Genomic DNA, 9,691 nt, shown 5'->3' with positions numbered 1-9,691 from the left:
AGGCAGGTGGCCATGCTGGAAGGCAGGTAGGAGATTTTTGCATTTATTGGCCTCTCTGTTCTGGTGATGCCATTTGAGTTGCATAATGTGCCCAGCAACATTCCAGCATTTAATGGAGCATGCAGTTACTGATGGGGACGGTTGTACAGTTCACTGGGATGTTGTAACCTATAGTGACCTGATGAGGGCCTATTATGTTCAGAAGATTCAAGCTTTACTTGCCAGGTGGCATGGGTTTGACTAAAAATGTGAACTATAGTTATATAACTAGGTATGGTGGTTGGGCAAGTGACACAGATTATGTTACATTATTCATTATCTGCTACCATTCTGGGTTGTTATCACCCTTTTTGGCAGGGAAGTGAAAAGTGGCTGGAGACAGGGACAGAGGGGCAGACTGAGGAAACTGAAGACCACTGAGGCAGCTGTTGTGACAGTTAAAGCACAGAGTGGTCAAACAAATTGTCAAGATGCATTGGAAAATGTTAAGACACTTCCCACTTGCCTTAGTGCTGGCTGCTCTGCAGTTGGAAGAGTAATTTCTGTTGCAAATGGATGTTGTCAGTGCAGGAACACATGCTGTGCTGCTGCAAACTGATGATCAGGAGGTTGTCAGCTTTTTATAAGAAGTTTAAAAACCATCATTTGGATTATTTAGTTACTTTTCTTGCAGCCTATCTAGATATACAAAACGTAACATAAAATTAAACAGATCTGGAGAGACGTAATAGGTGCAAACTAGTACATGGCAATAGTATACAGAAAGTACCCACAGCCCCACGCACGAACAGGCAAAAAAACCAACACAAAACAGAAAAAAATAGTCTTAAAAAAACCCAAAACAACAACACCTGAAACAAATGAAGTCAACAAAAACATTGCCCCGCTCCCCAATATCACCCTATCATCACTGAGACTCTTGATAAAGTTACTTAATCTTATTATAAAGCCACTGAAATCTTATTTCAAAGTAAGAGGTTAAAGTTCGAGGGAAATATTTTAAAAGTTACTTATAAATAGAAATATATAGTATATAAGTATTGCTGTATCACAGATATACTGTACATACTGGATATGTATGTGGATATATCACAGGTGATGTTGACATGTTTTCATCCATGTTCAAGCAACTTTTATACAATCAACAAAAACAGAAATGTAGCAATAATGTAACATAACTACCAGTAATTCATGCAATTTCTGATGTTTTCCAGCAGCTCTGCCAAGCAAGTAAAGTTTTGGGGTTCTGATGCTTTTAACTGTGCACAGGAGAGCTATAGTTGGGCAATCTTTCTGTATGACAATCATTCTTTTATTGATAACAAATGTGAAGGTTTCCAGTGACGGACCACCATCCTTTTAGCTGCAATGATCCCAGCAAGGAGGAGCTGTCTGCCCTGTATGTTCAATTCCAGTGCTGATGTATCATTGAGGAGTAATATGTCCTGTGATACAATGATCAGTCTCCTCAACAGAGTGGAGAGAACAGTAGAAACATTTTCCCAATAACCTTTGACCTCTCGGCAGTCCCGAACCATGTGATTAAATCTGCGAATGGTGTTATCTGTACAAAAAAAAACTCATTAGGGTCAGCTCTGGTTTTCAATGGCAGAGCCTTCAGGAGAGAGATAAGCCCTGTGGATAAGTTTATAATGTGTCATCTGGTGATTTGGGTTTCTTGATGACAGATATGTTGGTCCACATGAACTTTCTGGTTTGGGGATTGGGATGAAGTTCTCCACAGTGTATCTAAATGGAAGGGCCTGTAGGAGGCTTTCACCAGGATATTGTACATCTCAGAGACTGCACCTTTGGACTTATTATTAGCTAAAAGGTTGTGTAGAGGATAGACTGTAAGGGACAATCAAGGTGTGCCATGTCCTTTAATTGCTGAGCGTAAAGTAGATAGAAGGAGAAAGGAGGTGTCTGGGATGTTAAATTTGGTTTGGAGGCCTCTGAATTGCTGCAACCCCTGTGGGCCCACAATGTCTGAAAAATATTATACACTGTTTTGACTCCATTGTGAAAAAAATTATTGGTTTATTGCCTATTTTAAAGTCATTGTTATTAAAAATAGGAGAATTTTGAAATATTTTATTGTCACTGTTGGCAAAACTTTGGATGTTATTCCATACGGAGAGGAGCTGGTGCATCAGTGAGCCAAATTTTCTGTTTGCAGTTTTCAGTGGAATGCTCAAATACATGATATTTTCCAGACTGCAGGGATGGACTAAGTTTTCTTCTATTTTTCACCAGGCAGTTGTGGAGCCTGAGTTCAGCCAAGTCTGTAATGGGCGGAGGGTAAGACACCAGGAATCCCAAATCAAAATTTGGAAGATTAATCCCATCAGAGCACTTCCTTCTTTGTAAGGTTGCTGTCTTAATGCACAGCTTTTTCTATCCTATTGAACTGAGTGACTATTGATTGCAGTTTTTTCAAAGAGCCCGTAGGGGGAGGTAGAGGAATCATTAAGCTTAAAAAGTTCATTCTTGGTAAGATTTTTCCATTTTTCACAGGTCAATAGGAACAGGATGTCAGGAAATGTTCTACACCTGGATAGCTTGAGTCTCAGGCCCATTAAGTAGCTTTACCATTAACATATCTTCTCTTTCTTCCAGGCCTCCACCAACAAGTTTTGGGTAAAGGTTTTGTTTCTTGTTTCCACACATTACACTTACAGCACAGTATCCGTTCTCTGCAATCATTAACAATAACACTGATCAACATACTATTTTATTTCAGTTTTAGTTCATTTGGCAGGGGGTATCTGACTCTGGAAACCTTCCTAAACCTGCATTGTGGTATGAAATAATAAATCTATTTTCATCAGAAGGGTTAAGAAATTTTGGGGGTGATTTACAAAGTTTTCCTTAAAGCACAATGAAATAATCCTTGAAACATGTAGTGGTCCAGCTGCACATTTTTGCAGCTTTTGTAGTTTTTTGTAGTTCCTGAAAAATGAACAATTTAGAAATTCAAGGTTTTCTGTTGTTAAGATATGCAACGCTAACCTTTGCAGAAGCTTGCGGTGCCTTCTTCCTCAATCCATCAGTGCGAGATACAGTACAGAGATAAGTTTTAGAGCAGATCAGATAAACACAGAACACGTAACCAGACGCTTCCAGTAATTTCTCCAAAGCACATTCTCCAAAGCAAATTACAAAACTGCAAAGGCTTGTGTATCCGACTCAATAAGAATTTGATTCAGTAATTCAATGCAATGTGAATTTATCAGGAAAGCAGAAGCACCTTGAGGCAAGAAAATAATGTCTACAGATGGTTTTCTGTTTAATCTGTTGGATCTCAAGTCATGCTTACATCATGTTTTTATCACGTTTGACCCTAAACAGCCTCACTAGAAAAGGACTTTATTACAACTTGGCTGAGACCAATTAAATTAGGAGTCAATTTAAGAATGTAATTTTCGATAGCTTTTTTCTTTTTATGTGCAAATTGAATTTACAGATAATGACTGAATGAGAATTAATTTGTGGTAGCAGGTTAGTTTCAGTTTTTTTTAACCAAAATTGTTCTAAAACTGGATGGAAATAACATCTCTCCCTCCTCGTGCAGACTTAGAGACAAGACAGTCATCATGAACCCTCAGAGTTATCATGATGTGGCTCCTATTCAACAAATCTCTCAAGTTGCCAAATCCAGCTTCATAAGAAACTCCTCATCCGTTTTTTTTTTTTTTTTTTTAATTACACGTGCAGTGTGACCTGAAGTAACTGCTGTTTACTGCCCGGATCTACTGAATACTTCAACAGAATTTCTGGACGTCTGCCAATTCTTCTAATTCAGTTCTAATCCATTAAACATGACAATAATAACATAAGTTGTGCAACAGCACAGCTCAGATCATTCTTCAAGGGTAAGTCATTGAGCTGTGCTCATGGTGCAACACAGACATATTTATATACTCCGATATACAGTCCAGTCCAATTTGATCTCAGCTGCTCTTCAGAAACATCACAGTCACATCATTTCAGTGAATCCAGAACCGAAAGCAGCAGATGTACTTTATGTGGCCCAGAGAGAGGAAAGTTAGGGTGACCTCTAGTGGTGCAGCTCAGCAGCTGTGCAGCGTCTTGTCAGAGGAGTACAAATGTAATGTAGGACATGTTCCTATCCTAACATCTCTGAAGCATGCAGGTTATCACAAAATCTAAGACTCAGCCAACCTCCTCAGACTGCCTGTGGAAATTTCGGTTTTGTAAAAGGCCATGATGGATATCATATAGTAAAAGTGTTAAACAATAAAATAACTTTATCCCATCATATTGTTTCTTATCTAAAGTACTGCATCAAAATATGACATCACCACACAGCAGAGCTCTTTACTATGACACCCAAAACTGTATTTGAGACAGACTCAGAATCCCTGTGGTCAAAGGTGCACCTGCAACCACCACTGTGTCCTTAAATGAGGACACAGTAGCACCTCTGCCAGCTCCAGACACATACAGTCTAAGCATGCACACATCACCTGACATATTAACATTCTCACCAGCCGACTGTTCTGGCTTCGAATGCACAACTTTGCCATCACAGTCTTCAGAGCACTGACAATCACATGCTAGTTCTCTATGCACTCACATGCACTCACAAAAATAAACTAGATAGTAAATAGTAACTGGAGCAACCACGTTTCCATTCATACTGCTGGTCTGTTGCCACCATTTGGAAACAGCAAGGGAGAAAAAGGGGAAAAAAGAAAGAGACAAGATAGAGATGTGCTCCTGACTACAATATTATGCTTTGTGCTGCTAACCCCATTCATGAGCCCAGCACAAATATCTTCACATTTTCATGTAGCTTTCTGCAGGTTGCAGTAGGCCTTTGACTCTTTTTCATCCTCAACAAGACACACAACTCACGTGCTGTTAACATTGCTTCATTCGAACACCCATAACTCTTAGCGTATCAGTGATCAGACAAATCTCACTGAATCACTAATAGATGGGACAGATCATTCTGATGCCCACAGCGCTGAAGCTCCTGGAGGCAGGTCACCTGAGCGATAGACGTGCTGATAATGTGTCAGCATGAACTCTTTATTTAGCAGGGCTGCATAGTTCAAATGGTTCCAACCAGACTTTTGACTGAATGGGGCCAACAATGATTGATTGATGGACTGGTTGTGTGATGTATGACACACAGGCCCATATGCATAAAACATCTTCACGTAGGAATTCTGATCTGAGAGAAACAAGCCTTTCAAGTCTTTTACAAGGTATATAGTCATGTGACTTGATAATCACCTGAGATTGGCGCCTGTGCATGTGTCCAGAACGTCTGTCACACAAAGACTGAGGTATTGTGATACAGTAATCTTATCTGCTCTCTCATCTCTTCTGATTTTTAATTTCCTGCCCTACAAGCATACATTTAAACTTTGACCTTGCATTTTGCTTACTGAGGGCTTTATTCTCAAAGAAAGATGATTTAAATCTGCAGCTTTACTTCAGCACTGCAAAGACATCAAAATGCTGAATATAAAGTAGAGGTGCAAAGTAACTTAAGTACATTTACTCACTCAACTTCAATTTCAAAGTACTGGTACTACTCTTGAGTATTTCCTCTTGGTGAGACCTGTCCATGTCAGATGGGATATTTTATGTTTTATGTGTCTAGAGTTTTTATTTTGTTAATGGGTTTTTAATACTGAATTGAAATAATTTGAACTTTTTAGCACTTGATATTCATCTGACAACCACAGTAGCTAGTTTCTTTGGATTTTATATGCAAAACATGTAATGAGCTAAAACTGTATGAATGTTGTATGACGCCTCATTAAAGTTAAACTGGCCATCAGTTTGTTGAGTTTTTTTGACCAGCTACAACGTAAACTACAACGATAATGCTTACAAGTGAGGGCAAACATATTCGTGTATGTGTGCTGTGCGATCTTGTGCATATCTATTATGATATATATATATACAGTGACATATCTATAAGATATGTCACTGTATATTTAGGGTGTCTTTTTAACAGCTGGCCAGGGATAACGTATGAAAATTTGCCGTATAGGCTAATTCTGTCAACACGAAATAATGCAATAATGCAAAAACGTAACACTAAAAGGAACCAGTTTTCACATAAAGTTCTGTTTTGACATTTTCACACATTGTGAATACTTCAACACTTTTACTGAAGTAAAATTTTGAACTTACTTTTAACGAAGTATTATTCCATTGCGGTTTTGATAATTTTACTTAAGTAAAAGCCTTGTCCCTCCCTGGTAGCAGGACCCACCAATACTCCTGCATAGAGAACATACTGGAGACATCAATAGGTTCAGCACATATAAGTAAAGTTGTGTACATTATTCAGTCACGTGAGGTGATAAACATCTTCGACATACCTACAACATGCTTCTAGAAAGTTATGCCTGAGCTGTTGTGGTATGAGGATATGCTATAGTTTCTGCTGCTGTTTCGTGCTATAGACTAACATCAGCAACGTGTATCTATGGCCACGTCTGCCAAACACATGTTGTTATTTATTAGTTCAGTCTTGTCAAATCCAACCGTGACCGGCAAAGAATACAAATATGTTTTTGTTTGTATTAAGTCTGCTGATAAAATGGCTAGTTTTTTTTTTTTTTTTCTTACACTGGTTGCTGTAGACAGCCTCACGTGTTGTATTTAGAGAGACAAATGGTAAAACCTATAATATAAATGAAAATTTTAACATGCTTTATGCATCACCAATTTAACAAATATTCCAACAGATACAATAAAGTCTGTGGAGACATTAGTGCGGACACAGTCTCCTCAGTAAAATTAATACATACTGCAGGTTTCTGCAAATTTTTATTTCTTTTATCTTTGGTATGTGACAGTATAGTGTTTCACATTGTGAGACATTCCTTGTTGATTACAATATATGTAACACCAGTGGCATGAAAAACAAAACAAAAAATAGAATATTAATAAAATCAGTAGTATAAGGGACATACTGATAATAACACAACAAGGGAAAATATCAATGCAACAGATTATAATATTAATTATTATCAGGAGATAACATTCATACTACAGGCTTATCAGTCAGTGTGATATGAGCCATACTCTTGTTTCTGTTGTTTATCCTGTTAAACATAAGCAGCTCGTGTGAGGCTGTTTTTATCATGGTATTTGCTCATTCTTTTAATTCTGGAGATTTGGGTGTTTTCCAGTGTCTAAGTATTGTCCTAGCAGATGTCTACCATGATTACCGGAAATTCTCCACTTGATATGTTGTGTATTTGGTTTCTGTCCGCTAATAATCATAATCTTGGAGATACTGGTAATTTCCTTCCCAACCCATTGAATAATTGGGCATTCCCAAATGAAGTGTAACAAAGTGCCTGTGTCTCTCTGACATTTCCAACACAAATTGCTATTTATTAAACCCATTCTATTGAGTCTGAGTGGTGCCCAATAATATCTGCGTATTATTCTACATTGGGTGAATTTCCCTTTAGCTTCCCATTGTTGGATATAATTTTCATCCATTCCTCTTTCTCCATTGCACATTCAAAGTCTCTCTCACACAGTGTTATTAAGCTTTCACAGTCATCGCTGAGCAGCAGGTTGGTTGCTCTACAGATGCTCGATGGCACTCCTCAGGGCCGTGACGTGGTTTCCATCTTTGTCTTTGACCTCATTAAGTAAAATGAAACTTGATTTGTTGTTTACCAGTATGACTACCCCATTTTACTAGAGAAAGAGCTATGAATAAGACATCCAACCCAGCCCTGTTTCAATTTCACTGCATCTTCTTCTTTGAAATGCTGACATTGCTTTCAAAAAATGAAAGCATTGTCAGCCTTATTATGCTTCTATTATGCCTCTTTTAGCAGGATTTCCACATCCATTGATGTTCCAACTTATGCATGTAACATACTTCCAAGTTATATTTGATGTTTGAAAAATATGCTACGTAGTGAAACTCGGTTTGAAATCAATATTAAATATGTTTCTTATTAACACTTCGTGTAATCTCAACATCTCACTTGTCTCACTCCTGTCATCATTTTGAAACATTTTCAATTGAAATGAAAAATAAAGATATAAAATGATGGTTGTTCTCTTCACTGTTAATTATATATTGTGCGTGTATTGCTTAACATCATTTCACTACTTAGTCTGGTTTGCGTGTGTGTGTGCAAACACCGCAGGGTGAGTCACTGCTCAGTGCTTCTAGTTTCTTTATGAGTTTAATTTGTTTCAAGTGTTGCTGCAAACAGAAGTGACATGTAATTGTTTTGTCATTGTGGGCAGGAGATAGTGCTCTTCCTCACAGAGACGTTGTCTTTTTTGACATTTTGATTTATGAGTTGAATTATGGGAAATCTCTGGCCAGAAACAATTTATGACATTTTCCCTTTCGCATGTTGTGATAATATTAACCTGCGTGAGGTTTGAGAGACACAGTCTATAATTAATGTCTTATAAACCTGAGGCACTATATGTGGTATGTGCTCTTTGATGTTGTTGTGCTCTTGCATTGTGTCATCCTAGGTTCAAATGAAGGAGTGGACTGACACCAGCCAACAAGCTGTCACGGCATCTGTGCCTGTGTTACAACACAGTTCATCGCCGATTGAGGAACACACATCACGTTTGAAAGATGTGCAGGACACGTTGATATGATTTATCAGGTAGAATAAAAATAAATTATTTGTTTAACAAGGATGTACAACAACATTAAAACACAACAACTGAGGTTGATATTTTAATAATCACATTGCACCTTTAAAAACTTAACTAAATGAGAACTCAACCCTTCAAATGAACGCGTGTGTTTATGTCAAAATTGCAAATTCGGAATAAAACAAAGATTTCAAATACTTAGAACACTCAAATAAAGACAAACGGTTGTGTATGACAGTGTCTTTGTCATCCTTTGTCAATAACAAATGTTTTGAGGCCCTTTGACGTGTGTCAGGTCACGTACAACTTACTCATTCATTACACTGAGTTTGGATTACTCCTTTTATTTCAGTTGTCTTTATACCTCATGCACTCGGGTTGATTGGCCATGAAAGAAAGAATGAGGGTGAAAACACTGGCTCAATGATGTCTTCCAGCTGTGTGGCACTCTGCCAAAACAAGTCTTTAAGGCACAAAACAGATCTTCTATAACAAGCACAAAATACACTTACATACATAGAAGGAACAGTTTGCCATAGTGGGCTGGATTAAGAATGCACAAATACCTGCAATTGCTTAATTTTAAAAGACAGAAGGCTTTGTTTTATTTTGCAGACTTGACATGAAGTAAAGGTTCAACTACAGTTTCAAGCCTTCAGCCTTCTGTCCATTTCCCAGAGCATCTCCAGTGTATAAGTGAATCATTTTAAGTCATTTAAATCCACATTTTAAGCAGAGCAATATATTCAAACAAAAAGGTATAATCTCTAATTTTAAGAGTATGATAATGGTCAATATGCAAGTTTCCAGAAGAGCTAGAAAGACCTCTGGTGGTGCAACTGAGTAGCATCATGTTAAAAGGCATTTCATCAATTATCACATTAACCATCTAAACTTTGTTTATTGTAATCTCAGAGTTTTACAACACAAATTCAATATACATCTTATAAAAGCAGAAATCTATTTTTTGTTGTGATCAGGCCATTCGTTCAATATGTTTGTTTTGATGCTTCTCTGCATTATTGCTTAGCACAGCAGCATCTTCTAG

This window comes from Thunnus maccoyii, chromosome 9, assembly GCF_910596095.1.
Source record: "Thunnus maccoyii chromosome 9, fThuMac1.1, whole genome shotgun sequence".
NCBI lineage: Eukaryota > Metazoa > Chordata > Actinopteri > Scombriformes > Scombridae > Thunnus > Thunnus maccoyii.
This window is presented reverse-complemented; position numbering follows the sequence as displayed.